A 27,681-nucleotide genomic window follows, 5' to 3' on the forward strand; every position below is an offset into this window, starting at 1 on the left:
TATACTGTCTACAATGTTAACATATGGCATATCTCTCTTTTGCTTTCATCATAACTAGTATGTATCTTTATACAAATCTCCTGTTAATCTTCTGTATTGATATTTTTTGTTGGTTGGTTGGTTATTGTGAATTTTTATTAATCTATATTTTTGTTTATGTCCCATATCTCCAGCCAATATTCTGTGATCAGTTTCCATTTATGTTCTGCTTTTTGTGTTGATCTATTATATATTAGATGAGTTAGTGTGACCATTTCTCTCATTTCATGAGTCTTTTTAATCCATTCATTTATAAGCAGAATATCTTCTGACTTCCATTTTTTGGTTTAACTATTTTGGTATCTGTTACTAGGTACAATAGAATTCTCCAATATCGGGACTCATCCTCTTTGTTTAATAACTAAGGCCCTGTACACACTGCCAGGATGTGACGTCCTGGCGGTGATAGTAGGGCTCAGGAGCATGCACCAACTGCACACTCTCGAGCCCTACTACGTGTGGGTGACTCCATTACTGAGCAGTAACACCCACACAGGGGCCGTATGGATGACAAGTGGGCATCTGAGCGCCCACACGTCTCTGACAAGAAGCAGTGTTGTAAGGGCTGCAATGCATCCCCTATGACGCTGCAAAAAAGTAGCCGCTCTAGGCAGCTTCTTTTTTACTGAGCAGGCTTGGGTGTTGCAGTGCAGCTGCACAGTACAAAGGGCTGCCATTTCCCTGCTGGTCTGTACTGTGCCAAAGTTATATTGAGTAAATAAAGTTCTGGGCTAAATGGAAAATGTAATTTGAACATTTTTTGTATTGTCATATGTATTATTGCCCAGAACTTTTTTATTTTTGGACAAGTCCACCACATGTGATATAGAGTACTTATTTCTTTTTGACACTTCCAACATTTATTCTTGTTAAGTTTATCTGATTTCCAGGGTGTGTAGTACCATCTATTAAACATTTTGAAAATAATGTTTTAAGTATTGAAAAATCAGTGACATTTATTTTTTGTTATTATCTTACTTTGCTGTTAACTGTCTTTGGGCCAGCCCTGACTAATGGAGACCCTATGGATGAGACATCTCTAATATCCCTTATCCTTCACTGCTCTGCTTAGGTCATGTAGATTCAGGCCTGTGATGTCCCTGATTGAATCTGTCCACCTTGGCTTGCAGTCTTCCTCTCTTTCTACTTTTACTTTCCCTAGCATTATTGTCTTTTCTAGTGAGTCATGACCTCTCATGATGTGGCCAAAGTATTACAGTCTCAGTTTTGTCATCTTGGCTTCCAGGGAGAGTTCAGGTTTAATTTGTTCAAGGACTCATTTGTTTGTCTTTTTGGCTGCCCATGGTATCTTCAGCACTCTTCTGCAGCACCACATCTTAAATGAGTTTATATTATTTCTGCCAGCTTTCTTTACTGTCCATCTCTTACATGGTGATGGAGAATATAAGGGCTTGGACGAGTCTAATTTTAGTGCTCAGTTGTCTATACTTTAGGATCTTATCTAGTTCTTTCCCATTACTAGTCTTGTTATTTATTGACTGTAGTCTCCATTCTGGTCAGTGGTTAATCCAAGGATTGGGAAATCTTTTAACTATTTCAATTTCCTCAATATTTTGAATTAATGTAGCTCCTCTGTGGTCACTATTTTTGTTTTCTTTATGTTCAGCAGTAATCCTGCCTTTGCACTTTTTTCTTTAACTTTTCTTACTAATTCTTCCACAACTCCATGATGTTTTCTGTTAGTAGTATGGTGTCCATCACATATCTTAGATTGTTGATGTTCCTCCTATCTTAACTCCTCCTTCTTCTGAGTCTAATTCTGCTTTTTGCATATTTTTTGTGTACAAATTGAACAGTTAGGGTGATAGAATGCAACCTTGCCTGATGGTTATTTTTGTGTGCCTTCAAGTCTGGCTTATGGGGACCATAAGGTGAATCTATCATAGGGTTTTCTTGGCAAGTTTTTTCAGAGGGGGTTTGCCATTGCCTTCATCTGAGACTGAGAGAGTGTGACTTGCTCAAGGTCACCCAGTGGGTTTACATGGTCAAAACAAGATTTGAACCCTGGTCCCCTTGCCTGATCCCTTTGCGAACTGGAAATAATTCTGTTTCTCCATATGATGTTCTGACCATAGATTCTTATCCTTAGTACCAATTTTTCATTAGGACTATCAGATGTGTTGGCAAACCCATGTCTTTAAGAGTGTGTCATAGCTTTTATGATTTGTGTAATCAAAGGCTTTGCTATGAAGTAAATGCTGATTTTCTTCTAGAATTCCTTGGCTTGCTCCATTAGCCATTGTATGTTTGTACATGCTTTATCTCTCCATATTATTTTATTATTGAGAGTTGTGAAATGCCAACTATGTCATGTTGATGATCGAAGTAGTCCAGATCCCTTTTGAAGAACCAGTTTGACTTGTTTCATATGGCTGTTGTAAGGATAAACTGGAGAGAAGGACAAGCAATTATGCAAACATGAATTCCAAAGAAAGAAGATGTGATATAAGTATAATGTATAACTCAAGCTGCCTAATCTCACTCAAAATGATCTGTTGTGTAGATACACAAAGGGAATGCAAAGGGTAGAGTTAGGATATTTACAAGCCATGAAGAAGGTTCCCCAAATCCCATGGGGTTCCAGGAGGGCATCAAAAGACTCTCAGAATGACTTTCCTCAAAAACCAAGAGACAGGGCAATGATCAATTTCTAAAACAAAAATCTTCAAAGATTAATAATTTATTAAACAGAAAAAAATTATCTCTATATACTCATGTATAAGTCTAGAAATTTTAGTCAAAAATTGACTCCCAAAATCTGGGTCAACTTATTCATGAGTCGATGTAAGTAATGCAGTTTAACCCTTACCAAATAAGTAACTGTCCCCTTCTCTGAGTTGAGTGGCAAAAGGCGAGAGCTTAGACTGTCCCAGGAGCACCTAAAAGAAGTACCAGTCCCCTCTACTCTTTGCTGTAGTGCTGCTTTGAACCTTTTTTAAATACCTGAATGGTGGCAGCTCTTTGGCACTTCCTCTCAAAGGAGTGCCAATAGGAATTGGGCTTTGAAGGATGTGCATGTTTATTAGTTTTCTTGGTTTCTAGGTTTTTTCCCCCCTAGGTAAAGTTATCACAACAGATTTAAAGGCTTTAATCACTGCCAACATTCTTGCCATTTCCTTTGCTTTGCCTTCTCATCCTTTTTGACAAGTGTGTATTTTCTTAGCCCTGCCTGTGTCTGGTTGCCTCCCTAGCATATCATATAGATTTATCGCAGTTCCCTCCTTGTTCATCCAGCGTTTAGAGTGAGCACAGTCAGTTATGCCTGCTAAAATTCTGTGATTTCTTTGACACTGCTTTCCTTTGCTTCATCTTTTACATCCTTTGTTACATGCCCCTAAGTTTTACCCTTGACTTATGATCTATGATTTATTTATTTATTTATTGTATTTATACTCCACCCTTCAGCCCTAAAGGCTATCAGAGCGGCTTTTTATTTTTTTAAAAGGGAAAAAAGACTTAGCCACAGGTCATATCAAAATCCATAATTTGGGTCCCAGAACCAACCTTCGACATATACATTAGGTTGGCTTATAGTAGTTCTGTCTCTGCAAAAAAATACTATTTTAAGGCCAATCCAATTCAGCTGAATAAAAAAAGGTTTGGTTAGTTGCACCTCATTTATTTGCATATTTTGAAGCATTACATCTGACCCAAATGGTGCATCTTATAAGAGCATCATCCCTGTGCTATGGAAATGGAAAGATATGAATCTATGAAAGTGGATTTACCTTTATAAAATTAACAGTTTGTTGTTAACTGCTGTCAAGTTCACTTTGAATTATGGAGACCCAATGAATGAGAGACCACCAAGTCATTCTATTATCTACAGCCCAGTTCAGGTCTTGCAGAGTTAGGGCCCTGACTTCCTTGATGCAGTGTATCCAGCTGTAATGCAATCTTTCTGTTTTCCTGTACTTTCTATCTTATCAAGTACTACTGCCTTTTCTAGTGAGTCATATCTTCTTATGATATATCCAAAATATGTCAATTTGTTTATCTTTTTAGCAGTCTGCAGTATCTGTAGAATTCATCTCCAGCACCACATTTGAAATAAGTTTATTTTTGTCATATCATTTTTCCCTGTACATAACCATACATGGTTATGTGGCATAGGCAATCCTAAATTAAGTATTTAATTATACGTCTTTACACTTCAGGATTTTATCTAGTTCCTTAATAGTGCCATTCCAAGTCCTATATTCCTCTGATTTCTTGACTGCAGTCTCCATTGTATTTAATGACTGAGCCAAGGTATGGAAAATGTTGAACTGTTTCAAGGTCTTCATTGGGCTATGTGTTCAACTGCAAACTGACTTTGCACTTTTTCCTTTGACTTTCTTCAATAATTGTTCCAAGTTTTTGCTATTTTTTGCTAGTTATATGTCACCTGCATATCATACAAATAAGACTTCCCGTCCAGTGAACTCTGCCCATGATGATTTTTATTTAGCTTAGTTGGTTTTAATATGTAGTTTTAAATCTTACATTGTTTAATCTTGTTTTAAGGGGGGCATTATGTATATATGGCTGTATTTTAACCTGTGGTAAGCCGCTTTGATTGCCTGGCAAAAAGCGGGATAGAAATAAATTTTTTATTTATTATTATTATTATACTGTTGACGTTCCTTCCTCCAACTTTCATATTTACTTCCTCTGAGTCCAATCCTGTTTTTATTATAGGGTATACTGTTTAACAGTATAAAGTTAAACAAAGGGTGATAAAATGCAGCCTTTCCTGATTCTATTGCCAGTTGTCTTAAATACAGGTTACACATCAGGACAATTAAATGTGGCAAATGCATTTATTTAAGAACAATGCATACTTCCCCATGAACTACACAATCAAAGCTCTGCTATAATCTATAAAGCACAGGCTGATTTTCTTTTGAAACTCTTTGGTATGCTCCATTATCCAACATTTGTTTGCATTATGATCCCAGTGCCTCTTCCTTTCCTGGATCTAGATTCTAGTTAGTACTAGAATAGTAGCCTGAAAGTAGCCTCTTTGTAGCCTGCAGTTGGTATGCCATCTGTTTATGGTGATTTATTTCTTCCAAGTGCAGCTTCCACTTCACTTTCTAAAACTGTAGGCTCATCTTCGAATGGTTTTTCCTAGAATGAATCTGCCATCCTTTCATCTTTTTTCTATACTCTACTTGTGGTTTAAAATTCTCTTTCAATTCTCAGATCTTGAAAGAGATCCCTTGATCTTTCTTTTTTGCTGTCATCTTTTCTTTCTCACCATTGATTATTATAGTAGTTCTCTTTGCCATTGTGCACAGCTTGCTGAACAATTCAGGGGTTTGGCCCTATTTCTGTTACCTTTTACTTATGCTTTTCATTTGTCCTTAAGTGCTTGAAGTGTTTAATCTTTCATCTATTTAGGCTTCTCTTTCTTTTTTGGCTGCAGATAGTGTCTTTTTGTTTTCTTTCCTGACAATGTCCCTGGTTTCTGATGGTGTGCCCAAAGTATGACAACCTCAATTTAGTAATCCTAGCTTCCAGGTAGCGGTCTGGCTTTATCTGTTTTAGGATGCATTTGTTTGTATTTTTGTTTGTCCATGGAATCCACAGCACTCTTCTCCAGCACCATATCTCAAATGAGTTTATTTTCTTTTTATCTGCTTTCTTTACTGTCCAGCTCTCAGAAATAGAATACAATGCTATGAATTACCCTAACTTTAGTATTCAGTGTTATATATTTGCACTTGAGGATCTTGTGTAGATCTTTCATAGCTGCCCTTCCTAGTCTCTTGAACAAATCTTGCCAAGAAAAATCCATGATAGGTTCACCGTAGGATTGCCATATATTGGAAATGATTTGAAGGGAGACAACAACAACAAACTCTACATCATATGTGAGTTTGAGGTAAAAAGGCAAGTAATGTTTGATGGAGGTGGTTTTATGTCAATGATAGGACAAAGTGATTTATTTGTGAAAGCTGTTGTTATTCTCAATCTTCACAAATGATAAGGAACATTTAAAAAAATAAAAAGCCTATAAATATGATGCTGATACAGTGATACAAGAAATTGCATGTTGGAAAACACTGACGTAAGAAATTGCGTGTTGGAAAACTGTAAAAGATTTAAGAGTTAAGATTTAAGTTGAATTTGACATATTACTTTAAAGGAAAAGTTAACATGTGTTGTTGTGTACCCTCAAGTTGTTTCCAAGTTATGGCAACCCTATGAGGAACCTATCATGGGGTTTTCTTAGCAAGATTTCTTCAAAGTTGGGTTGTCCTTGCTATCCTCTGAGGTTGAGATAATATGATTTGCCCAGGGTCACCCAATGGGTTTCCATGGCTGAGTGGGTACTAACAGAGATGTTTATCACACTATACCCTTAAAGTGCCACAATTCCAGTTTGACTCCTATAGCTGCCTCCTATTGCATTCTGGGATTGGCAGTTTTAATGAGGGGTATTTAGAATTCTCAGGCAGAGAACTTCTCAATCTTCACAAATGATAAGGAACATTTAAAAAAATAAAAAGCCTATAAATATGATGCTGATACAGTATAGTGTATAGTGTGATAAACATCAGTGTTACCAGAATTACAGTCTGTGATGGGACCTTCCTCCTACACCTGACATTACCTTTTTGTCTTCTGCACAGTTGGAGAAGACACATGCTCTGCTTTTATCCTTTTAACACTCCCCCTAAATGTATAAGGCCAGGGTCCCAAGTGTCTTCCCCATATCAATTCAATATCTTAGGTAGCTTGCTTTTGTTTATAGAGTATAAAATTCACTGTCTGAGCCCTGACCAGTAAATGCCAGTACTGCAGCCACAAGATTGTGGGTTTGATCCCAGAGAGTTCCAAGATTGATTCAGCCTTTTGTAGGTCAGTAAAATGAGTACCCAACTTGTTGGGGGCAATTAGTTTACAGCTTGTTAACCACTTAGAGAGTGCTGAGTTCACTAATAAGTGATATACAGATGTACATGCTATTGCTATCTGTTAATAAAAATAAACAATAACTTTATTAAATATCATTAAGTTAGAAAGTAGTATAGTAAGGACCGTAGTCTTTGCTTCCTCTTTGACTCTTCGTTATCGTCCACTCCACAGATATAGGCTACAGCCAAGTCATGCAGATTCTTTCCTTATAATCTCATCAGAATTCTACTGTTTCTTTCTGTTTCGATGGGGAAGACTTTGGTGCATGCATTGGTGATATCATGCCTTGATTATTGCAACTCATTGCTAGTGGGTCTTCATATTTCCCACCTTAGCCCCCTAATCTCTGTGCAGCACTCAGAGGCCAGGATCATCTTCTCCCCTTGTTATCTCCTTGTTGTTATCCCTCCAATGGCTCCCATTCCTTTCAGAATCCAATATAAAATTCTTCTCCTGACCTTAAAAGCCCTTCATGGCTTGGTTCCCTTGTATTTGTCAGTGCTCATCTCTCCATGTGCATTGAGATCTTATGACACTGGTTTCCTGACCCAACCAAGGGTGGTCTCCTCCCCTGCTTGAATCCACCTCTTCTCCTGTGCCTGTGCTCCTCCTCATGCCTGGAATCTCCTCTCCACACAATTAAGAACTGTTATTTCTTTGGCTAATTTTAAGGCCGAATTGAAGACACTCTTGTTTAGGGAGGCATTCCAAAGTACTGGTTGTTAATCTGCTGCTTACTTTGTCTTTATTATATACTAATTAGCTTTATTTTAGAGATATTTTAATCATGTAATATTATTGTTTTAGATTGTAAGCCGCATGGCAGGTTTTTATTCTTTTTCCCCTTATTTTATTTGACTCTTACTCTGTCAAGCGCTGTGCAAACTCTACAGTGCTCTATAAATAAATGATAATAATAATAATGATAAAGTATCTTATGTAGGTTACTTCGAATTTAGGGTGGTTACATTAACATACAATTGCAGGCTTATTACAGTCTCCTGTAGAGTTCAGCGAACTTCCTTTCCTGTCAAAATCTTTCTGACTCTCATTGATTCACTGTCAGATTTCTTATCTGACTTTCATTGAAGTACCCCACAGTCATTCATTCCTGCTTTTATGCATCCTAATTCCCCTGCAGCCCCCCCCCCACCCCCCGGCACAATCTGCCTGAACTGTTTACAAATCAGTACTCACACAGACAGAATCTCATGACTATACAACACAACATGTGGCATCCACACTGGGTACTGGAGCTCCTCCCTTATATACATTTGCCATCTCCAGGCATTTAGTCAAGCGTTTTCCCAGTGTGTTATATCTATACAAGTTCCCCATGTGGCATGACTTTGCACTTTCTGCCACTTATTGATTTTATGTCCTGCCATTGCCTAATCTGGGTCTAAATGCTTTATCATCATGGCTTTCTATGACCCATAGTAACCCTGTTACCTTTGTCCCACATCTGTACATTTTCCAGGATACCTAAATCCTGACAAGGGAAGGGGTGGACAGTGATTGAAATATTAAGGAGTGGAGAAAGTGGAGTTTGAAGTTAGCAAGTGTAATTTGATAGTGAGTGTTATGGGAGAGGTTCAGCAGTACTCACATGGTCATTGGCTTTAGTAGTGAGGGTGTGGCAATATATAGAACAAGATGGAAAGCAACAGAATCTCTCTCCATGTAACTATTTATCTGACACTTCCTTGTATTGTTCTGCCTTTTTTGAAGACATTATTTCATTTTTCTTTTGGGTTTGAGAAGGTGTCTTCTGAAGAAGTCGTCAGAACAAGTTATCATACCAAAATATGATTTGAACATCATCCCAACAGAATTTACTGAGAAAACAAGAAACAGATTTTGTGCCATTAAGCATACACAACTGTGAACCAGAAGAACTATGGTCAAAATCTAGGAGCATAATAAAAAACGCAAATATGCACTTTCAGAGGCCAAAAAGAAAGAGAAGAATCATTGGATGTCAGTTAAAATACTTCAAGCAGTAAAAGAACAAGAAAAGCACAACAAAAGGGTGACAGGAACAAATTCAAAACCATGAATACAGCACTACAATGACTAGTGCAAAAAAACCAAAGTCAACTACTACAGCAATCAATATAAAGAAGACAATAACAAAAAAGGAAGAATGAGAGACCTCTTCCACGAGGTCTGGGAAATTAAAAAGAAGTTCAAACTGTCTGTGAACATCTAGAAGGCAATGCCATAATCACAATAAGTCAACACGGGTTTCAGAGAAAGAAGTCATGCCAGATAAATCTTATCTCGTTCTTTGATAAAATTACCAGCTTAGTAGATGAAGGGAATGCTGTGGTTATGGTATATCTTGATTTCAGTAAGGCCTTTGACAAAGTTCCCTATAACATTCTTGCAAACAATCTTGTAAAATGTGGGCTAGACAAGGCAACTGTTACATGGATTTGTAATTGGTTGACTGACCAAAGCCAAAGGGTGCTCAACAATGGCTCCTTTTCATACAGGAGAGAAGTGACCAGTGGGGTCCCACAGGGCTCTGTCCTGGGACCAGTGTTATTCAACATCTTTATCAATGACTTGGATGACAGAATTGGGGGCATACTTATCAAATTTGCAGATGACACCAAATTAGGAGGAATAGCTAATACTCCAGAAGACAGGATCAAAATTCAAAATGACCTGAATAGACTAGAAAGCTGGGCCACAGCTAACAAAATGAACTTCAACAGAGAGAAATGTAAGGTACAGCACTTAGGGCGGAAAAATTAAATAAACAGATATAGGATGGGGGACACCTGGCTTAGGGAGACAACATGTGAAAGGGATCTAGGAGTCCAAGTAGACCACAAGTTGAACATGAGTCAACAGTGCGATATGGCAGCTAACAAGGTGTGGGCAGGGCAGGCGTGGCCGGCTGCATCCTGGGTCTCTAGCTTAGGAAACTGACTCCTCATGAGTAACAAACTTGCACAGGCGAGGGTGCTTGCAACAGAAACTTTAATAATGCCCAGTCAACACACCTTGCAACTTAGTCTCAACCTCTTCTCGCAAACATAAACTTTCAATCATATCTGGTCTGGCCCCTGGGGAGTCTCCACTCACAGCCCCTCTGCCCCTTCAGCTGGATCCTTGTGGCTTGCTTGCCGACCTTCGGCGTTTCCTTCGGTACTTCTCCAGCGGCTCCCTCTCAGCCTTCTCTATTTCCTTCGGGTTTGGGCCTTGTTCCCAACACTCGCCCTTCGGGTCCCACCACTCACCTTCCAAACTACCTCTTTCCTGGCGCCTCCAGTCTCCTTCCCCAGGGTAAACAAAGTCTCCTTCCAGTCTGGGGTCTTTTAGTTGGACCTCCTCGTGCGGCCCCAGTCGTCGCACCCCATGTCTCCCTTGAAGGGAAACAGGTATAGCCTCTCATCGAGGGCTGCAGGTTACCTGGGCTGTCCCTACCACCACCACCACCACCTCCTCTTCTGCATCTCCCTCCTCCCGCACGCCTCTCCTCCTTACTACTTATAACACCCTGGGGCCGCACCTCTTCTTCTGGCTCCTCCCCCGACTCCTCCTCCTTCTCCTTTGCCACCTGACCCTCTTCACCCTTCCCAACTCCCTCAGCTGCCCCTGCTTTACTACACAAGGCCAATGCAATTTTAGGCTGCATTAATAGAGGTATAGTGTCTAGATCAAGGGAAGTAATAGTGCCGCTCTATTCTGCTCTCGTCCGGCCCCACCTGGAATATTGTGTCCAGTTCTGGGCACCACAATTCAAAAAGGACATTGAGAAACTGGAGCGTGTCCAAAGGAGGGCGACTAAAATGGTGAAGGGTCTGGAAGCCATGCCCTATGAGGAACGCCTTAGGGAGCTGGGGATGTTTAGCCTGGAGAAGAGAAGGTTAAGAGGTGATATGATAGCCTTGTTTAAATATTTGAAGGGTCATACTGAGGAGGAAGCAAGCTTGTTTTCTGCTGCTCCAGAGACTAGGACCCGGAGCAATGGATGCAAGCTACAGGAAAAGAGATTCCACCTCAACATTAGGAAGATCTTCCTGACAGTAAAGGCTGTTCAACAGTGGAACACACTCCCTCGGAGTGTAGTGTAGTCTCCTTCTTTGGTGGTCTTTAAGCAGAGGCTGGATGGCCATCTGTTAGGTATGCTTTGATTGAGATTTCCTGCATGGCAGGGGGTTGGACTGGATGGCCCTTGTGGTCTCTTCCAACTCTATGATTCTAAGATTCTATGATTTTATGATTCTAAGGACCAGCATGCTATATGACGATGATGGTGAACATTTTAGAGACCGAATGCCCAAATTCAGTGGCGTTCCCACACCAGGTATCATCTGGTGCTGAGGGAGGGGGCACTTCAGGGGAGGGAGGATTTCTGGGGAGGGGGGAAACACGCAAGGAAAAAAATGGAGGACCTGACCAAATAAAAGCTCAAAACAAAAAGAAAAGTAAAAAAATCTACTCATTATTCCATCCTTCACAGCCCTGCTCAAAATGGGCAACTTTTTGGAATCCCTCCTGGACAAGAGGTTGAAATGGTGGACAGGTCCTGAAAAGGAGGAGGACCAAGTCTGGTCACACTGAGCTAAGAACACCCATATAGATATACAATAAATCCATGCTTCTTGGCACGGCTGAAAATGGAGGACATTTTGGAATCCTTCCTGGACAAGAGGCTGAAAGGGAGGATAGGCCTGGGAAAGGGAGGACCAATTTGGGTCACCTTGAGCCAAAAATACTCATATAGATATAAATCCATGCTGCTTATTCTTGCTCCAAATGGAAGACATTTTGGAATCCATCTGAGACAGGAGGCTGGAATGGAACACACACACACACACACACACACACACACACACACACACACACACACACTTTTCACCTCCGCTTTACATGCAACCTGCTACTGTGCAATGACATTGTAATCTGGGTGACAGCAGTTAGGTGGAACATGCAGGCAGCAGATGATTGCAAGTTGACTCCTAGATACATAAACCATCAAACTTGTTCAGACTTATGCCCATCAACAACCCAAAGGGAGGATTGGTTCTTAGAACACAGAAAAGACATATGCTGGGGAAGAAAAGTGGCAGTATATGTTGGATAAGATTGATTCATCACCATTCAGTCTGACAAAATTGAAAAGAGTGAGAGTGAAGGAATCCAGCTGCACCTTTGAAACTGACAGAAATAGACACTTCAGGAATAGACTGATGTTAACAGAAGCACAGACTTAAAAGTGCCACACCAGTTACTCTCAAAGGTCCTCTTTGAGTCCCTTCATTCCTACCCCTTCTCAATTTTATATTGAAAAAATTAATATGACTTGGAGACACACAACAACAGCAACACTTTTAAAATAAAATAAAATACCACAGCCCCAATCTGGTGATATATCTGAACATAACCAAGAGTAAAAAGGTTAACGAGGCTACCATCACTGCAGCTGAAGTGTGAGGTCCAAAACACATTGCCTGTTTATGCATCTGGAAGGAAGTCAAGTCAACTGGAAAGTTAAATTAGTCTTCCTAGAAAGAAATTACAAGGCTCCTCTGAAGTTATATTGCACTACAGAGAAACTTGAGAAAAAGTATAAAAGCATATCTTGCCAAAATTTAGCTGCAGCTGCACTGTACAATTAATGCAGTTTGACACTTCTTTAACTGCCATGGCTCAATGCTTTGGAATTAAGGGAAATGCAATTTTTAGTCTTCTTTCTCAGGGATCTCTAGTGCCACAACAAATGATAAATCCCAAAATCCCATTTCATAGATCCATGGCAGTTAAAATGGTGTCAAACTGGATTATTTCTGCAGTGTGGATGGCATCCTTACACCTAACAAAACTACAATTCCCAGAATCCTATAGCATGTAGCCAGTGCAGTCAAAGTGGTGTCAAACTGGATTATATCTGCAGTGTGGATGGCCTCATTATGCCTCACAACACTACAGTTCCCAGAATTCCATAGCATGGAGCCATGGCAGTTAAAGTGGCACCACTCGTTTGAAAGGTCAACCCTGCTGAACTCCAGGGGACATGGTTGTTGTTAATGTATGCCTTCAAATTGTTTCCTGTTTATGGAGACCAGTGGCGTACCAGCATTTGGTGTCATCTGGTGCATGTGTGGGTGGAGGATTTGCCACCACAGGTTTATGACAAGACCAAGAGCAAGAAGGAATAAAAAGATGCTGGCAGCAATATACAGAAGAGCTATGGAGAAGAGATAAAACAAATAAAGGATGCATGGAATGAAGAGCCATATGAAAATGAACCCAGAATCTAAAAAGTGAAGTAAAAGCTGCAATAAGAGAAATGGGGAAAAACAAATCACCAGTAAAAGATGGCATCCCAATCGAAGTAATACAATTCACACTGACAGAATCAATTCCAATCCTAACCAAGATATGTGAACAGATAACAAAACGGTGGCCAACAGATTGGAAATATATCCCCATCCACAAAAAAGGAGATGCATATAACTGCATCACGAATAGAACCGTAGCACTAATCTCACAGGCAAGCAAAATCATGTTCAAAATTCTGCAACATAGAGTTCAACCATGCATGGAAAGACAATCATGCATAGAAGCAGGGTTCAGAAAAGGAAAATGCACTAGACTAGAGACTACATTGCAAACCTATGATAGTTAATGGAGTATACCAAGGAATTTCAAAAGAAAATCAGCATGTGTTTTATTGACTACAGCAAATCATTTGATTGCATAGATCATGAAAGGCTATGGAATGCCAACACATCTGATAATCCTGATGAACAAGAGGCTTTTGTAAGAACAGAATGTGGAGAAACAGAATGATTCCCAATTAGCAAAGGGGTCAGGGAAGGCTGTATCCTTTCACCCTATCTGTTCAACTTGTATGCAGAAAATATCATAAAAAGAGCAGGCTTGGTCACAGAAGAAGATAGGAGGAAGGAATATCAATAATCTGAGAAATGCAGACAACATTATACTACTAGCAGAGAATATTGGAGACCTGGAGCAACTACTATGAAAGATTAAAGAAGAATGTGCAAAGGCAGCCTTACTGCTCAACATAAAGAAAACAAAAATAATGACCATGGATGATTTACACAGATTCAACCTAGACAATGAGGGAATCAAAATAGTAAAACAGTTCCTGGGTCAAACATTGATCAGAATGGGGACTGCAATCAAGAAATCAGAAGATTAGGAATGGGAAGGGCAGCGGTGAAAGAACATATATGCAGAAAATATTGTATGAATAGCAGGCTTGGACACCGAAGTAGTAGGTGTGAAAACAGGAGGAAGGAAAAACAATAATCTAAAATATACAGATGACACCATACTACTAGCAGAACACATCACAGAACTAGAGCAACTTCAAGGAAGAAAGTGCAAAGGCAGGCTTACTGCTGAATGTAAAAACAAAAATAATCATAGCGGAAGATATTCATAAATGCATCCTAGACAATGAAGAAATAGAAATAGTAAAAGAGTTCATCTACTTGGGTCAAACATCGATCAGAATGCATCCTATTACCCTACTGCAGCCAAAGGTCCGTTCAGGGGAATTTTATTATTGTTGTTATTAGCTCAATATTGCAAGAGGGGGCCGGCTACGACGACCCTACGAAATCGCCCTCCCAATATTTATACCAGGAGACCAGGGTGTTCCAATAAATAGAGCTGAGACAGATTTTAATAACTAGATGTCTAATTTATTGAAATAGGGGAAACACATTCACTGTGCATACACACACACATGCATTCAAGATTCAGGAAAATTAGGGTTGAGGTTTGGAAGAGATTTCAGGCTTTGCTAATGGTGATACGTACCAGAATGTGGACTTCCTCCGGGAAGCAAATGGGATGCGGGATTGTGGGACAAGTCCGCTCCGCAACCTGGTTTTGAGCAGAAATGCCAGCTACCAAAGCAGAGGTCTGACTGACGTGGAGTAAGTAGACCTTTAGAATGGCGCACCGGCTAGTCAAAGCCAGGGCTTTTTATAGGGCAAAAATCTTGCCTCTGTTTTAATTACTTTCTTTTCACCTGGATGCCCCTGTCTGATTGTCTTAGGGGTCTTAAGCTGCTCGGACAACAGACCTGGGGAGGGGGTAGGAGGCTCAGGTAAGGCGAACATTTGCTCTTCCTGGCCATATGATAATCCCATTTGCGACTTCCTAGACTATCTAGAATGACAATGTGGATGCCCCTCAGGGGTGTGTGTACATGGCCTCATGCCTTGCTGGCAATGATGGACAGGCTACTAGAGTTCATCTAGGGGTCATTAAGGGCTATCATTTATACCAAAATTTATATGGAGCAGCATGGGTAACACTACTTGTTTAATTTATATGCTGAAAATATCACAAGAAAAGCAGAAGTAGAATCAGAAAAGGGGGGAGTTAAGATAGGAAGAAGGAACATTAACATAAGATATGCAAAAACACCATAATATTAGCTGAAGACATTAAGGAATTGGAACAGTTAATAAGGAAGGTCAAAAATGAAAGTACAAAGGCAGGTCTGATGCTGATCATAAAGAAAACAAAAATAATCACCACAGAAGAAATACACTAATGTAGACAACAAGGAAACTGAAATAGTTAAACAGTTCCCATATCTAGGATCAAACAATGACCAGAATGGAGACTGCAGTCAAGAAATAGGAAGAAGATTAGGAATGGGAAGGGCAGCTATGAAAGAACTGGACAAGATACTGAAGAGAAAAGACATACAACTGAGCACTAAAGTCAGAATCGTCCAGGCCATTGTATTCCCAATTACCATGTACAAATGTGAGAACTGGACAATGAGGGAAGCAGACAGAAAAAAAAGCAACACATTTGAAATGTGGTGCTGTATAAGAGCACTTAGGATACCATGGACAGCCAAAAAGACAAACAAATGGGTTCTTGAACAGATCAGACCATAGCTGTTCTTAGAAGCTAAGGCCCAGTACAGATGGGCCTTTTAGCACGTAAGGAATACGTGCTAGGGTTGCCTAGTAGGTATTCTGTACATAAAAATGGCAGCACCCTGTACAGATGGGTGCCGCCATTTTGACCTGACTGGCACTTAGCATCCGCATGTCGTGGCGCGCTTGTGATGTCATGAGTGCGCCATTGGCTTTTTGCGGGTTCTTTTTCTGCCAGTGGGAAACTGCGTGGTTTATCCGCTGTGGCTTCCCGCCGGCGGAAAAGGAGGCGCCGGCAGAGCGTCCTTTTAGGGCACTCTTTATTGGGCCTAAGATAATCAAGTTGAGATTATCATACTTTGGCCACAAAATGAGAAGGCACAGATCACTAGAAAAAACAATAATTCTAAGAAAAGTATAGGGTAGAAGAAAGAGAGGAAGACCACAGAGCAGATGGATAGACTTGATCAGAGGGGTTATGGGCAAGCACTTGCAGGATCTGAGATTCTTGGAGATATCTCATCCACAGGGTTGCCATGAGTCGAAGTCAGTTCGGGGGCAGCTAACAAACACAACAAAGTCCACAGTGGGATATCCTTCTGAAAGCCATGATAATACCATGGCTTCCTTAGCTTAACTTAATTTAGATCATCTCATTTCAGAGGGTCAGCAACATTCCCAAGACAAAATTATTTCCTTGGGATCTCTTTTCTAAGCCCTCAACTTTAAACTGTCATTAGGTTATTGTTGTTTATATGTCTGGAGATCCTGTTTATTTTGAAGTCCGGTGGCTGTTACATTGGCTGTTGCTTGTCTAGTGTTGATGGATACTTTTCAATTTGTGCAGCCTGGGGATGTGAACAGGATCTTTGGAGAGATGAGAGGCACCATATATATACAAGAATATTGGCTCACCTGGCTAACTAAACAAGCAAAAGGGGACTGGTTGACCGTCTAAGATATGCCTGAAAGAAGCTGTTGTAATCCCTTTGCTGGGAAAACATCCCCTGCATCCCCTAAACAACTGAACAACATTCCCTTAACAACTATCACTCAGTTTCCATTTTTGGGTAACTGGCTTTTCTGTTCTGGGGGATTATTTAGATCCATTTTAATTTGGTTTCAGACCTGGTCAGTTTGGTGGACGACCTGTGCCTAGAACTGGACAGAGGAACCTTGTGCTTGTTGATTCTGCTGGACCTCTCACAGGTAGGTTTGGTGAGAACATGGGAGAAGACCTTCTCAGGGGCTGCTGCTATGTTGCATGATCTCCTTATTAGGGAGGCTACATCGCTACCCCCCCTGCTTGCTGTTTTTCCATCAGCAAGTAAAAAAATTATTTTTTTAAATTAATTTTTTATTACACAATACATAATTAAATTGTACAATCCACATTTCATAAAATGCTTTTCTCCCTTCTCCCCGTCCCAAAAACAGCATTCAAGGGAAATATTCCAATCAAGTTAACAATCCTTATCGGAGATGTGGGAAATATCATTATATATTTTTACTTCTTCATATCCCATTTTACCTTCCACTTTCTTAATCACAATTTCCCATTTATCTTTCCATGATTCTTTATAGCTTTCCCCAATATATTTAAGTCTTCTTTCCCTAAGGAAATCAGAAACAGTGGGCCCTTGTTATACACTGGGGTATGGTTCCAAGATCCCCCATGTATAACAAAATCCATGTACGCTCAAGTCCCACTAAATATAATGACATAGCAAAACGGTATCCCTTATAAAAATGGAAAATCAAGGTTTGATATTTGAAATTTATACTTTATTTTTAATATTTTCAAACCGTGGATGCTTGAATCCGTGCATAAAAAACTGTGTATAAGAAGGGTCAACTGTATGTACTGTATTCTTTTATATATTTACACAAATAAGACTTATTTCAGTTCGATTTCTTTTTCCATCCAAAATCAATCACTGCATGGGCAGCTTTTAGAAATTGTTTTATTACATATCTTTGATTATTTTTCAATCTTAATTCCCCTAAATTGAGAATTAAACAATTTTCTTTGCTTAATTGTATCTCTATCCCTATTATTATATTTATCTGTTTCTTAATCTTTGTTCAAAATTTTTGAACAAATGGGTATTCCCACCACATATGTATGTAAATTCTCTTAGCTCCAAATCCATGCCAACATTTTGATTGAGATTTACCATTTATAAATGCTAATTGATGTGGCGTCCATTTTCCAATCATTTTCATTTGTTGTTTTTTTACATTTGTATTTTTAATATTAACAATTTCTTGTAGCCAAATATTAATTTTGTCTGTATCAATCAATAAATATTTTCCCCAGCTCATTGTCAGTCCCTCTACTATTCTAAATTGGGTTGTTATAATCTTATAAATTTTTCCCTATTAATCTTTTCCACCTTCTAATTTTTAAAAATTTATTTCTTCTAGCACTTCATTTTGATCAAAAAAATTCAATTTTATTTCATCTAATAATTTTATTATCCCTTTTATTTGAATCCAGTGTTGATTTCCAATTAATATAGTTAATTTTTCTTCCTGTATTCGTGCCCCTGTTGTCTCGATTTATTTTAAATCCATTGATCTTTAATTTTTAAAATATCTTTCCAAAGTCTTCATTGTTACTTTTATTTAAATATTCAATTGGTAACCATTTCCAGTTTTTTTTATACACAGTTTTTTATCCCACTTCTCCCATATTTTATAATTCACCATCATAAGATCAATTATTTTCTCTTTTTCTTTCTTTCCTCCTGTTTTTCTCTGGAAGATAGAGACATACTCCATTTGATTGCTCTCTCTTTCTAATTTAACACACTTTGTATTTTGATTATATTGTACCTTGCCTTGAGGCAATTGAATCGCCTCAAAATATAGTTCAAGTGATGGAATACCCCATCATCCATCATTTTGATGCTCATATAATGCTTTGGATAATCTGACTTTTTTATTTCCTGATATCCACTTTAATATTGATCTATCCCATTTCTTTAAAAGTTTACTAGGAATTATTTATGGGAAAGTTTGAAATAAATATAAAAACTTTGGTAATACCATCATTTTAAACATCCTATTTTTTGTTAGCATTTTCCAATTTTTACTAGCCCATTTGGTGATTTGGTTATTAATTTTTTTCCATAATTGATTATAATTACCTTGAACAATATTATCTAACTTAATTGATAAATTTACATCTAAATATATCATATTTTTATCCTCAATTTCAATCTTGATACAGTTTGAATTTCTTCTTGTTCCCGCCAGTCAGTGTTCATAAACATTATATCCAATTTATCCATACTAAATTTAAGCCCAGAAATGTTTTCAAATTTCTGAAATATTTCCAATAATTTGATCACAGCTTGACATGGTTTCTGTGTCATTATCAGAGCATCATCTGCAAATAAATTCAACTTTATCTCTTCTTTATTATTTTATATCCCTTTATCTCTTCTGCTTCCCTGATCATATTTGCAAACGATCCCATTGCTAATATAAATAATAAAAGGAAAAATGGGCAACCTTGCCTTAATCCACTTTTTATTCTAAATTTCCTTGATTTCTCTCCATTTACCATAATTTGTGCTTCTGTATCGTTATATATTTCAATGATGGTTTCACAAAAACTTTCCCTAATCCAAAATCCCTACAAATTTTGTAGAGATATTCATGATTTATGGAATCAAATGCTTTGTAAACATCTAGTTTTATCAAAGCTAATTTATTTTTATGTTGTTTAGCATGATATAATATATTGAATACGTTCTGTATTGGTTCCTGAATATACCTCCCTTTCACATATCTATATTGTTCTTCTTTAATTAAAGTAGGTAAGTATGCCTTACTCTATTAGCTAAAATTTTCATTAAAATATTATAATCTTGATTGCTTAATGTGATAGGACGATAAGATTCACGGCTGACTGGATCTTTTTTTATTTTAATAATTTTATTAGTTTATATACAGGTAAATGGGTACATCAATACTTATTCTTAAACAATCTTAATTTCCATTACTCTTCAACCCTCTCCCCTCCCCTCCCACCGCCTCTTCTTTCCTCAAATTCTATTGTTACTATTCATTTTAGCTACGATTCTTCCATTTCTCAATAATTAGCTATATTATTCCCTTTATCTCATTCTTCTACCACCTCTTTAGCTTAATTACTAAGATTGTAAATTCAACATTCTTTTCTAGCCTATGTTATAAAACAGTTTTATCCCACGTCTTCACTGACATATTACAATGTTATTTTGACTTGACTGTATTATTGAGTTGTATCAGGGCCTTCCAAATTGGGTTTTCCTCCTCCGTAGCCTCCTCTTTTAGCCTTATTGTTATTGCATCCATTTCCAGCACATCCAAACATTTCTCTAACCAGTTTTCTATACTAGGGGTTTCCTTATTTCTCCAATGTTTGGCTAATGTTGTTCTAGCTGCCGTTATCAGATACAGCAGTGGTTTTATCTTCTGTCTTAATTCTTTACTCTCAACTATATTTAATAAACACATTTCAGGCAACAATGGGAAGTTTATTTGAATTTATTCTTTTATCTTCTTGTGCACTTTTCTCCAGAATTTGCTTACTTTTGGACATGTCCACCATATGTGATAAAAACTCCCTACACCTTTTTCACACTTCCAGCACAACCCTTTGTCATTTTTGTAAATCCTTGCCAATCTATTTGGGGTTAGATACCACCTATATACCATTTTGTAAACATTTTCCTTTATATCTGAGCAGAGAGTGAATTTTAAATTTGCCCCCATGCTCTATCCCATGCTTTTAATTGGATATTCTGTCCTATATTTTGTGACCATGGATCATGTTCATTGGATCATGCTTTATCTGTTCTTGTTCTAATTCTAATTTTAGCAGTAGTTTGTAAAATTTAGAAATATTTTCCCCTTTATTTTCTAATATGATAAAATCTAATTCTGTCCTATTTTGTGTAATTCCAAATTGTTTATCATCTGCTTTATACCTCTCCATTAGTTGATAGTATAAAAACCAATTACTACTATATCCTTCCAAATTTAATTCTTCCCTTGTTTTCATTATTAATTTCCCCTTTCCATCCTTAATATATCTTTATACCTCAACCAATCTTTCCCTTCTATTTTCCCTTTCTTTAAAAGGGCTTCATGAGGTGAAGTTTAATCTGGCAGATGTCTATACAATTTTTCTTTGTATATTATCCATACTTTCCATAGGGCCCTCCTTAGTATGTGATCTTTAAATTCTTTATTTAATTATACCTTCCCTAGCTACATATACGCGTGTCAACCGTATCTTAAATTGAACCCCTCTAAGTCTAACAATTTCTCATTTTTCAAATCTATCCAGCTTACTATCCAATCCAAGCAGCATGTGTAAAAGTATAATTTCAAACCTGGCTTTCCTAAACCTCCTCTTTCTTTTGCATCTGTCAGTGTATTCCATTTTATTCTTGCTTTCCTCCCAGCCCATATAAATTTCTTTAAATCTTTTGCCCAGAGAGTAAAGATCCCCTTGTTACATATTATTGGCAAATTTTGGAACAGATATAAGATTTTAGGTAGAATGCACATTTTAACAATTGCAATTTTCCGTAGTAGTGATAATTTAATTTTGACAATTTCTCCATATTTTTCTTAATTTCTTGCCATCCCGTTTTATAATTATTATCGAATAGGTCACTATTTTTCCTTGTGATGTGTATATCTAAATATTTAACTTTCTTTTGAATATGAATTCCTACTTTTTCCTGCAATTTCCCTTGTTTCACTTTTGTTATGTTACACATAATTATTGCTGATTTATTCTTATTTATTTTGAATCCTGCGAGTTCTCCAAATTCGTTTATAATCTTTAAAATTTTAGGTACACTTTCTATGGGGTCTTCCACTACTAACATCACATCGTCTGCGTACGCTCTAATACGGGTTTCCTTTGTATTTGGCCCCTTGTATTGATTCATCTTCCCTTATTTTATTACATAAAATTTCTAAACACATTATAAATAGGGGTGATAGCGGACATCCTTGTCTTGTTCCTTTGTTCATTTTGCATTCTTCTGTTCTTACTCCATTGACTATAATTCTGGCCGATTGTTCTTTATTAATATCTTCTATCCATTTTTGTACATTATCTCCTGAGTCTAATTTCTTTAATAATTTTAGCATAAAGTCCCAATTCAAATTGTCAAATGCTTTTTCTGCATCTAAAAACAACATGGCAACCTCTTTACTTGGATTCTTATCATAATATTCTGTCAGATGTATAATAACTCTTATATTTTGTTTTACCTGTCTACCTGGTAGGAACCCACACTGATCTTCCTTTATCCACTCTTTTAGTATTTTTAAAATCTTTCTGCCATAATATTTGTAAATATCTTATAATCTGTATTCAATAATGAGATTGGTCTATAATTTTGGTGGTATTTTAGATCTTTTCCTTCTTTTGGTATTAGGGTTATGTTTGCTTCTTTTCATGTATTAGGGATTCCTTCTATCATCACATTATTAAACACTTTTTCTAAGGGTTCTAATAGTTCTTAAAATGTTTTGTAACATTGTAGAGTGTACCCGTCCGGTCCTGGGGCCTTCCCTTTTTTCACTTTTCTTATTGCCTCCCTAATTTCCTCTATAGTTATCCTCTGATTTATTTTTCCTCTGATTTCTTCTTTTATCTCAATCCTTTCTATTTTTTCAAGATATGCTTCCAGTTTTTCTGCCTTCCCTTTGTCATCTCTAATTTCTTCATACAGTGGACCCTTGTTATACGCTGGGGTTTGGTTCCAAGATCCCCTCGTGTATAACAAAATCCGTGTATGCTCAAGTCCCATTAAATATAATGACATAGCAAAATGGTGTCCCTTATAAAAAATGGAAAATCAAGGTAAATTTATACTTTTTTGGAACATTTTCAAACTGTGTATGCTTGAATCTGTGTATAAAAAATCAGTGTATAAGAAGGGTCGACTGTATTCTCATTTCTCATAGTATTTGAAAAATATTTCCCTAATTTTCGATTGCTCCGTTATTATCACTTGATTTTCCTTCATTTCTAAAATCTGTCTTCCCTCTTTCATTATATGCTAAAAATTTCCCTGCTTTATTCCCATGTTCAAAATATCTTTGTTTTGTAAATTTCATTTTTTTACTTATTTCATCTGCCATTTTTACCTTTAATTTTTTTTTTAAAGATTTTCACTTCCTTTTCTATTTTTTTGTTATTTGGGTCTTTTATTCTTATTTTTCCCTTTTCTCGAATTTTCTCTGAAATTATCTGTATTTCTTTCTTATTTCTCTCAATTTTTTTCTTTATCAAATATCCTCTAATCACTGCCTTAGAAGTGTCCCAAGTTGTTTTCATACTAGTGTCTTTTTCTGTATTTCCCCCCAAAAGAATTTCAATTGTTCTTTCATTTCTTTTTCTATTTCTTTATTTTTTAATAATGACTTATCTAATCTCCATCTATACTCCTTTTTTGTTGATGCTAATTCTAACCAAATTTGATTATGATCTGAATTTTTGTTTTATTTTTACCTCTTTAATTTCTACCAAAAATATCAGAAGGGATTACGAGGCTCTGGTAGGAAGCTGAAAGAGATGGAGGCACAGGTTGTCATCTCAGCTCTTCCCCCAGTTGAAGGGCATGGTCCAGGAAGGGAGAGGAAAATAGGAGAGGTTTATAACTGGTTCTGCAGATGGTGCCACCAAGAACAATTTGGTTTTTTGGATCATGATCTGAGGTTCCATGAGGGGGGACTTCTGGAAAGGGATGGGTTACATCTCACGCCAGTTGGCAGAAACATTTTTGCCAATAGTCTCAAATATTTGATCAGGAGGGCTTTAAACTGAGTTATGTGGGGAAGGGAGACAGTATTTTGGAAGGCAAAAGGGCTGGAGAAAATAGTCAAACTGACACAGAGGGAACAAAGTAAACAGTGCACAGACCCAAAAGTGGGAGGCAAAAAACCTTGCACAGGAGCAAGTAAACGGGACACATGGTCTTCGATGTCTCTACACTAATACACAGAGAATGGGAAATAAGCAGGATGAACTTTAACTATTTATTTTATTTATTTATTTAGGTATTTTTATCCCGCCCTTCAGCCCTAATGGCTCTCAGGGCAGCTTACAATTATTGTTTTTAATCAGACAGTTCCCTGCCCTCAGGCTTACAATCTAAAAGACACGAAACAAAAGGAGAAGGGAATGGTGGAGGGAAAGGGGATGAGGTCCAGTGGTTCTTCTCTCCCTCTGAGGCCTGGACCAAGGCAGATGGATTAGAGGGAGGGCTCTTCCTTCTTCCAGGCTAGTCCTGATGGAGCTGGACCTGCCTGGTGAACTCCCTCTCAAGCCGGCAGATGGCAGTTATGGCGGGCGGAGTCTCCTTCCTCTCAAGCCAGCAGATGGCAGTTACGGAGGGCAGAGTCTCTTTCCTCTCAGGCCGGCAGATGGCAGTTATGGAGGGCAGAGTCTCCTTCCTCTCGGGCCGGCAGATGGCAGGTATGGAGGGCGGAGTCTCCTTCCTTCAGGCTGGAAGCAAATATGATATAATAGGCATCACTGAAACCTGGTGGGATGAGTCTCATGATTGGAATGTAGAAATAGAGGGGTAAAACCTTTTTAAGAGAAATAGGCCAAACAGGAAAGGAGGAGGAATAGTATTATATGTCAGGGATATTTACACCAGTGAAGAGATCCAGGGCATCAATTCTGGAAGCCAGGTAGAGAGCATCTGGATAAAAATTAAAAGGGTGGGAGGGAAACAACAAGGATGTTATTGTGAGAGTCTACTACAGACCCCCAAGTGAGATGGAGGAATTGGACGATGCCTTTCTAGAACAGATGATCACACACTCAGAAAGGATGTAGTAGTGATGGGTGACTTCAACTATCCTGATATTTGCTGGAATTCAAACTCAGCCAAATCCTCAAGCTCTAGCAAATTCCTCGCTTGCCTGGAAGACCATGTCATTGTCCAAAAGGTGGAAGAGGCAACAAGGGGGTCAGCTATTTTAGAGCTGATCCTAACCAACAGGGATGACTTGGTTAATGGGTTGCAAGTGGTGGGATTCTTAGGTGGGAGTGATCATGCTCTTTTGGTATTTGTTATACAGTGTAACGAAGAAGGCTGGCATAGTCAGACACGCATTCTAGACTTTAGGAGAGCTGATTTTAATAAACTTAGAAAAATACTGGGGGTTGTCCAGTGGTCAGGAATACTAAAAGAGAAGGGAGTTCAAGACAGATGGAGCTGCTCAAAAAGAAGATACTGAAGGCACAATTTCAAACAGTTCCAATGAGGAAGAAAAATGGGAGGTGTCTCAAGAAACCAGGATGGATGACTAAGGAACTTTCAAATGAGCTAAGTTTTAAGCGAAACATGTATAAGAAATAGAAAAATTTGGAAATACCAAACACGAATTCAAACAAATAACGAGCTCATATAGGGGTAAAGTCAGAAAAGCTAAAGCACAGAATGAACTCAGACTTGCTAGAGATGTTAAGAACAATAAAAAGGGCTTTTTGGGTATGTTCATAGCAAAAGGAAAAAGGAGGAAATGGTAGGGCCACTTGTGTGGGGAAGATGGCAAAATGATAACAGGGGACAGAGAAATGGCAGAATTATTCAATACCTTCTTTGCCTCAGTCTTCTCAGAAAAGGCAAAGGGTGGTCAACCTGAAGATAATGGAGCAGAGGACAGAATAGGGGAATTTCAGCACAGAATAAGTAAAGAGATAGTACAGGAACACCTGGTTAGCCTAAATGAATATAAGTCTCCAGGACCAGATGAACTACATCCAAGGGTATTAAAAGAACTGGCAAATGTAATATTGGAGCCATTGGCAATAATCTTTGAGAGTTCCTGGAGAACAGGAGAAGTCCCAGCAGACTGGACGAGGGCAAACTTTGTCTCCATCTTCAAAAAGGGATAAAAAGAGGATCCCAACAATTATCATTCGGTTAGTCTGACATCTATACCAGGAAAGATTCTAGAGCACATAATTAAACAGAGAGTCTGTGAACATTTAGAAAGCAATTCCATAATCACAAAAAGTCAACATGGGTTTCAGAGAAAGAAGTCATGCCAGACAAATCTAATTCCTTTTTTTGATAAAAATTACCAGCTTGGTAGATGAAGGAAATACTGTGGCTATAGTATATCCTGATTTCAGTAAGGCATTTGACAAGGTTCCCCATGAGATTATTACAAAAAAGCTTGTAAAATGTGGGCTAGACAATGTAACTGTTACATGGATTTGTAATTGGTTGACTGGCTGAACCCAAAGGGTGCTCAACAATGGATCTTTTTCATCCTGAAGAGAAGTGACCAGTGGGGTCCCACAGGGCTCTGTCCTGGGGCCAGTGTTATTCAACATCTTTATCACTGACTTGGATGTCAGAATTGGGGGCATACTTATCAAATTTGCAGATGACACCAAATTAGGATGAGTAGCTAATCCCACAGAGGACAGGATCACAATTCAAAATGACCTGAATAGACAAGAAAGCTAGGCCAAAGTGAATTTCAACACGGAGAAATGTAAGGTGGAAAATGTAGGGTGGAAAAATGAAATGCATAGATATAGGATGGGGGACACTTGGCTGAACGAGACTACATGTGAAAGGGATCTGGGAGTCCAAGTAGACCAGAAGTTGAACATGAGTCAACAGTGCAATACGGCAAGTAAAAAGGTCAATGCAATGTTAGGCTGCATCTATAGAAGTATGGTGTCTAGATCAAGGGAAGTAATAGTGCCACTCTATTCTTCTTTGGTCTGGCCCCACCTGGAATACTGTGTCCAGATCTGGACACCACAATTCAAAAAGGATGTGGAGAAACTGGAGCGTGTCCAAAGGAGGACAACCAAAATGGTGAAGGGTCTGGAAACCATGCCCTATGGGGAACGACTTAAGGAACTGGGGATGGTTAGGCTGGAGAAGAGAAGGTTAAGAGCTGATATGATAGCCCTGTTTAAATACTTAAAGGGATGACATATTGAGGAGGGAGCAAGCCTGTTTTCTGCTGCACCAGGGACTAGGATCCGGAACAATGGATGCAAGCTCCAGGAAAAGAGATTCCACCTCAACATTAGGAGGAACCTTCTGACAGTAAGGGCTGTTTGACAGTGGAACACACTCCATTGGAGTGTGGTGGAGTCTCCTTCTTTGGATGTCTTTAAGCAGAGGCTGGATGGCCATCTGTGGGATATGCTTTGATTGCGATTTCCTGCATGGCAGGGGTTTGGACTGGATGGCCATTGTGGTCTCTTCCAACTTTATGATTTTATGATTCTATGATATGTTTCCTGAAGCATAGCTATCTGAATTTTCTTTTGTTTGAGCATCTCATTTAACCTGTATCTTTTCACTGGGGTATCTAATCTATTAACATTTAATGACATAATATTCATATCAACCATTCAATCTATTCTTTCCCCCTCATTTTTCTTCCATTCTCCTTTCTTGCTGTTTCCCCCTCTTCCTCCGCTCCCCCCTCTCCCTCCCCCCCTCTCCCTCTTCCTCTTCTGAACTCGTGTTCTCCCTCCCTTTTGGAAGGGACATGAGATCTTCCCAGCTCTTTACCCATGTCAGATTTCCTTCCCTTTGGGGATGCGTTCTTCACTTGTTCCCCTCCCTCCTTCTTATTTTAACCTTTATTACTCTATATTTAACATTATTCAGGTCTATTTTTACTTTTCTATTATAATATCACAGCTATTACACTATATATTCTTTCTTACAACTAAAAAGGTAAAGTACATTTTTTATTTTCCGACAGATTTTTAAACACTGACAGCAAAGGCTTCAATAGTGCACTGATC

The 27,681-nt window shown here is 38.4% G+C and overlaps 1 protein-coding gene across 6 annotated transcripts in view; it reads left to right on the top strand.

The window, feature by feature from the left end:
• LOC149312542 (neurotrophin-3-like) overlaps positions 1-27,681 on the top strand; it is a 123,398-nt gene that overhangs the window by 24,093 nt on the left and 71,624 nt on the right. The window contains exon 1 of one of the 6 annotated variants that reach the window (XM_089524847.1): positions 17,005-17,069. The exons of the other annotated variants lie outside the window; for them this stretch is intronic. The gene's annotated coding sequence lies outside the window, so the exon portion shown is untranslated. Of the gene's footprint in view, positions 1-17,004; positions 17,070-27,681 lie in introns of those variants that run through there. 6 annotated transcript variants of the gene reach the window in all.

Source organism: Sceloporus occidentalis, unplaced genomic scaffold (assembly GCF_023333645.1).
Source record: "Sceloporus occidentalis isolate IW3139 unplaced genomic scaffold, rSceOcc1.0.p SCAF_5, whole genome shotgun sequence".
In the NCBI taxonomy this organism is placed as follows: Eukaryota; Metazoa; Chordata; class Lepidosauria; order Squamata; family Phrynosomatidae; genus Sceloporus; species Sceloporus occidentalis.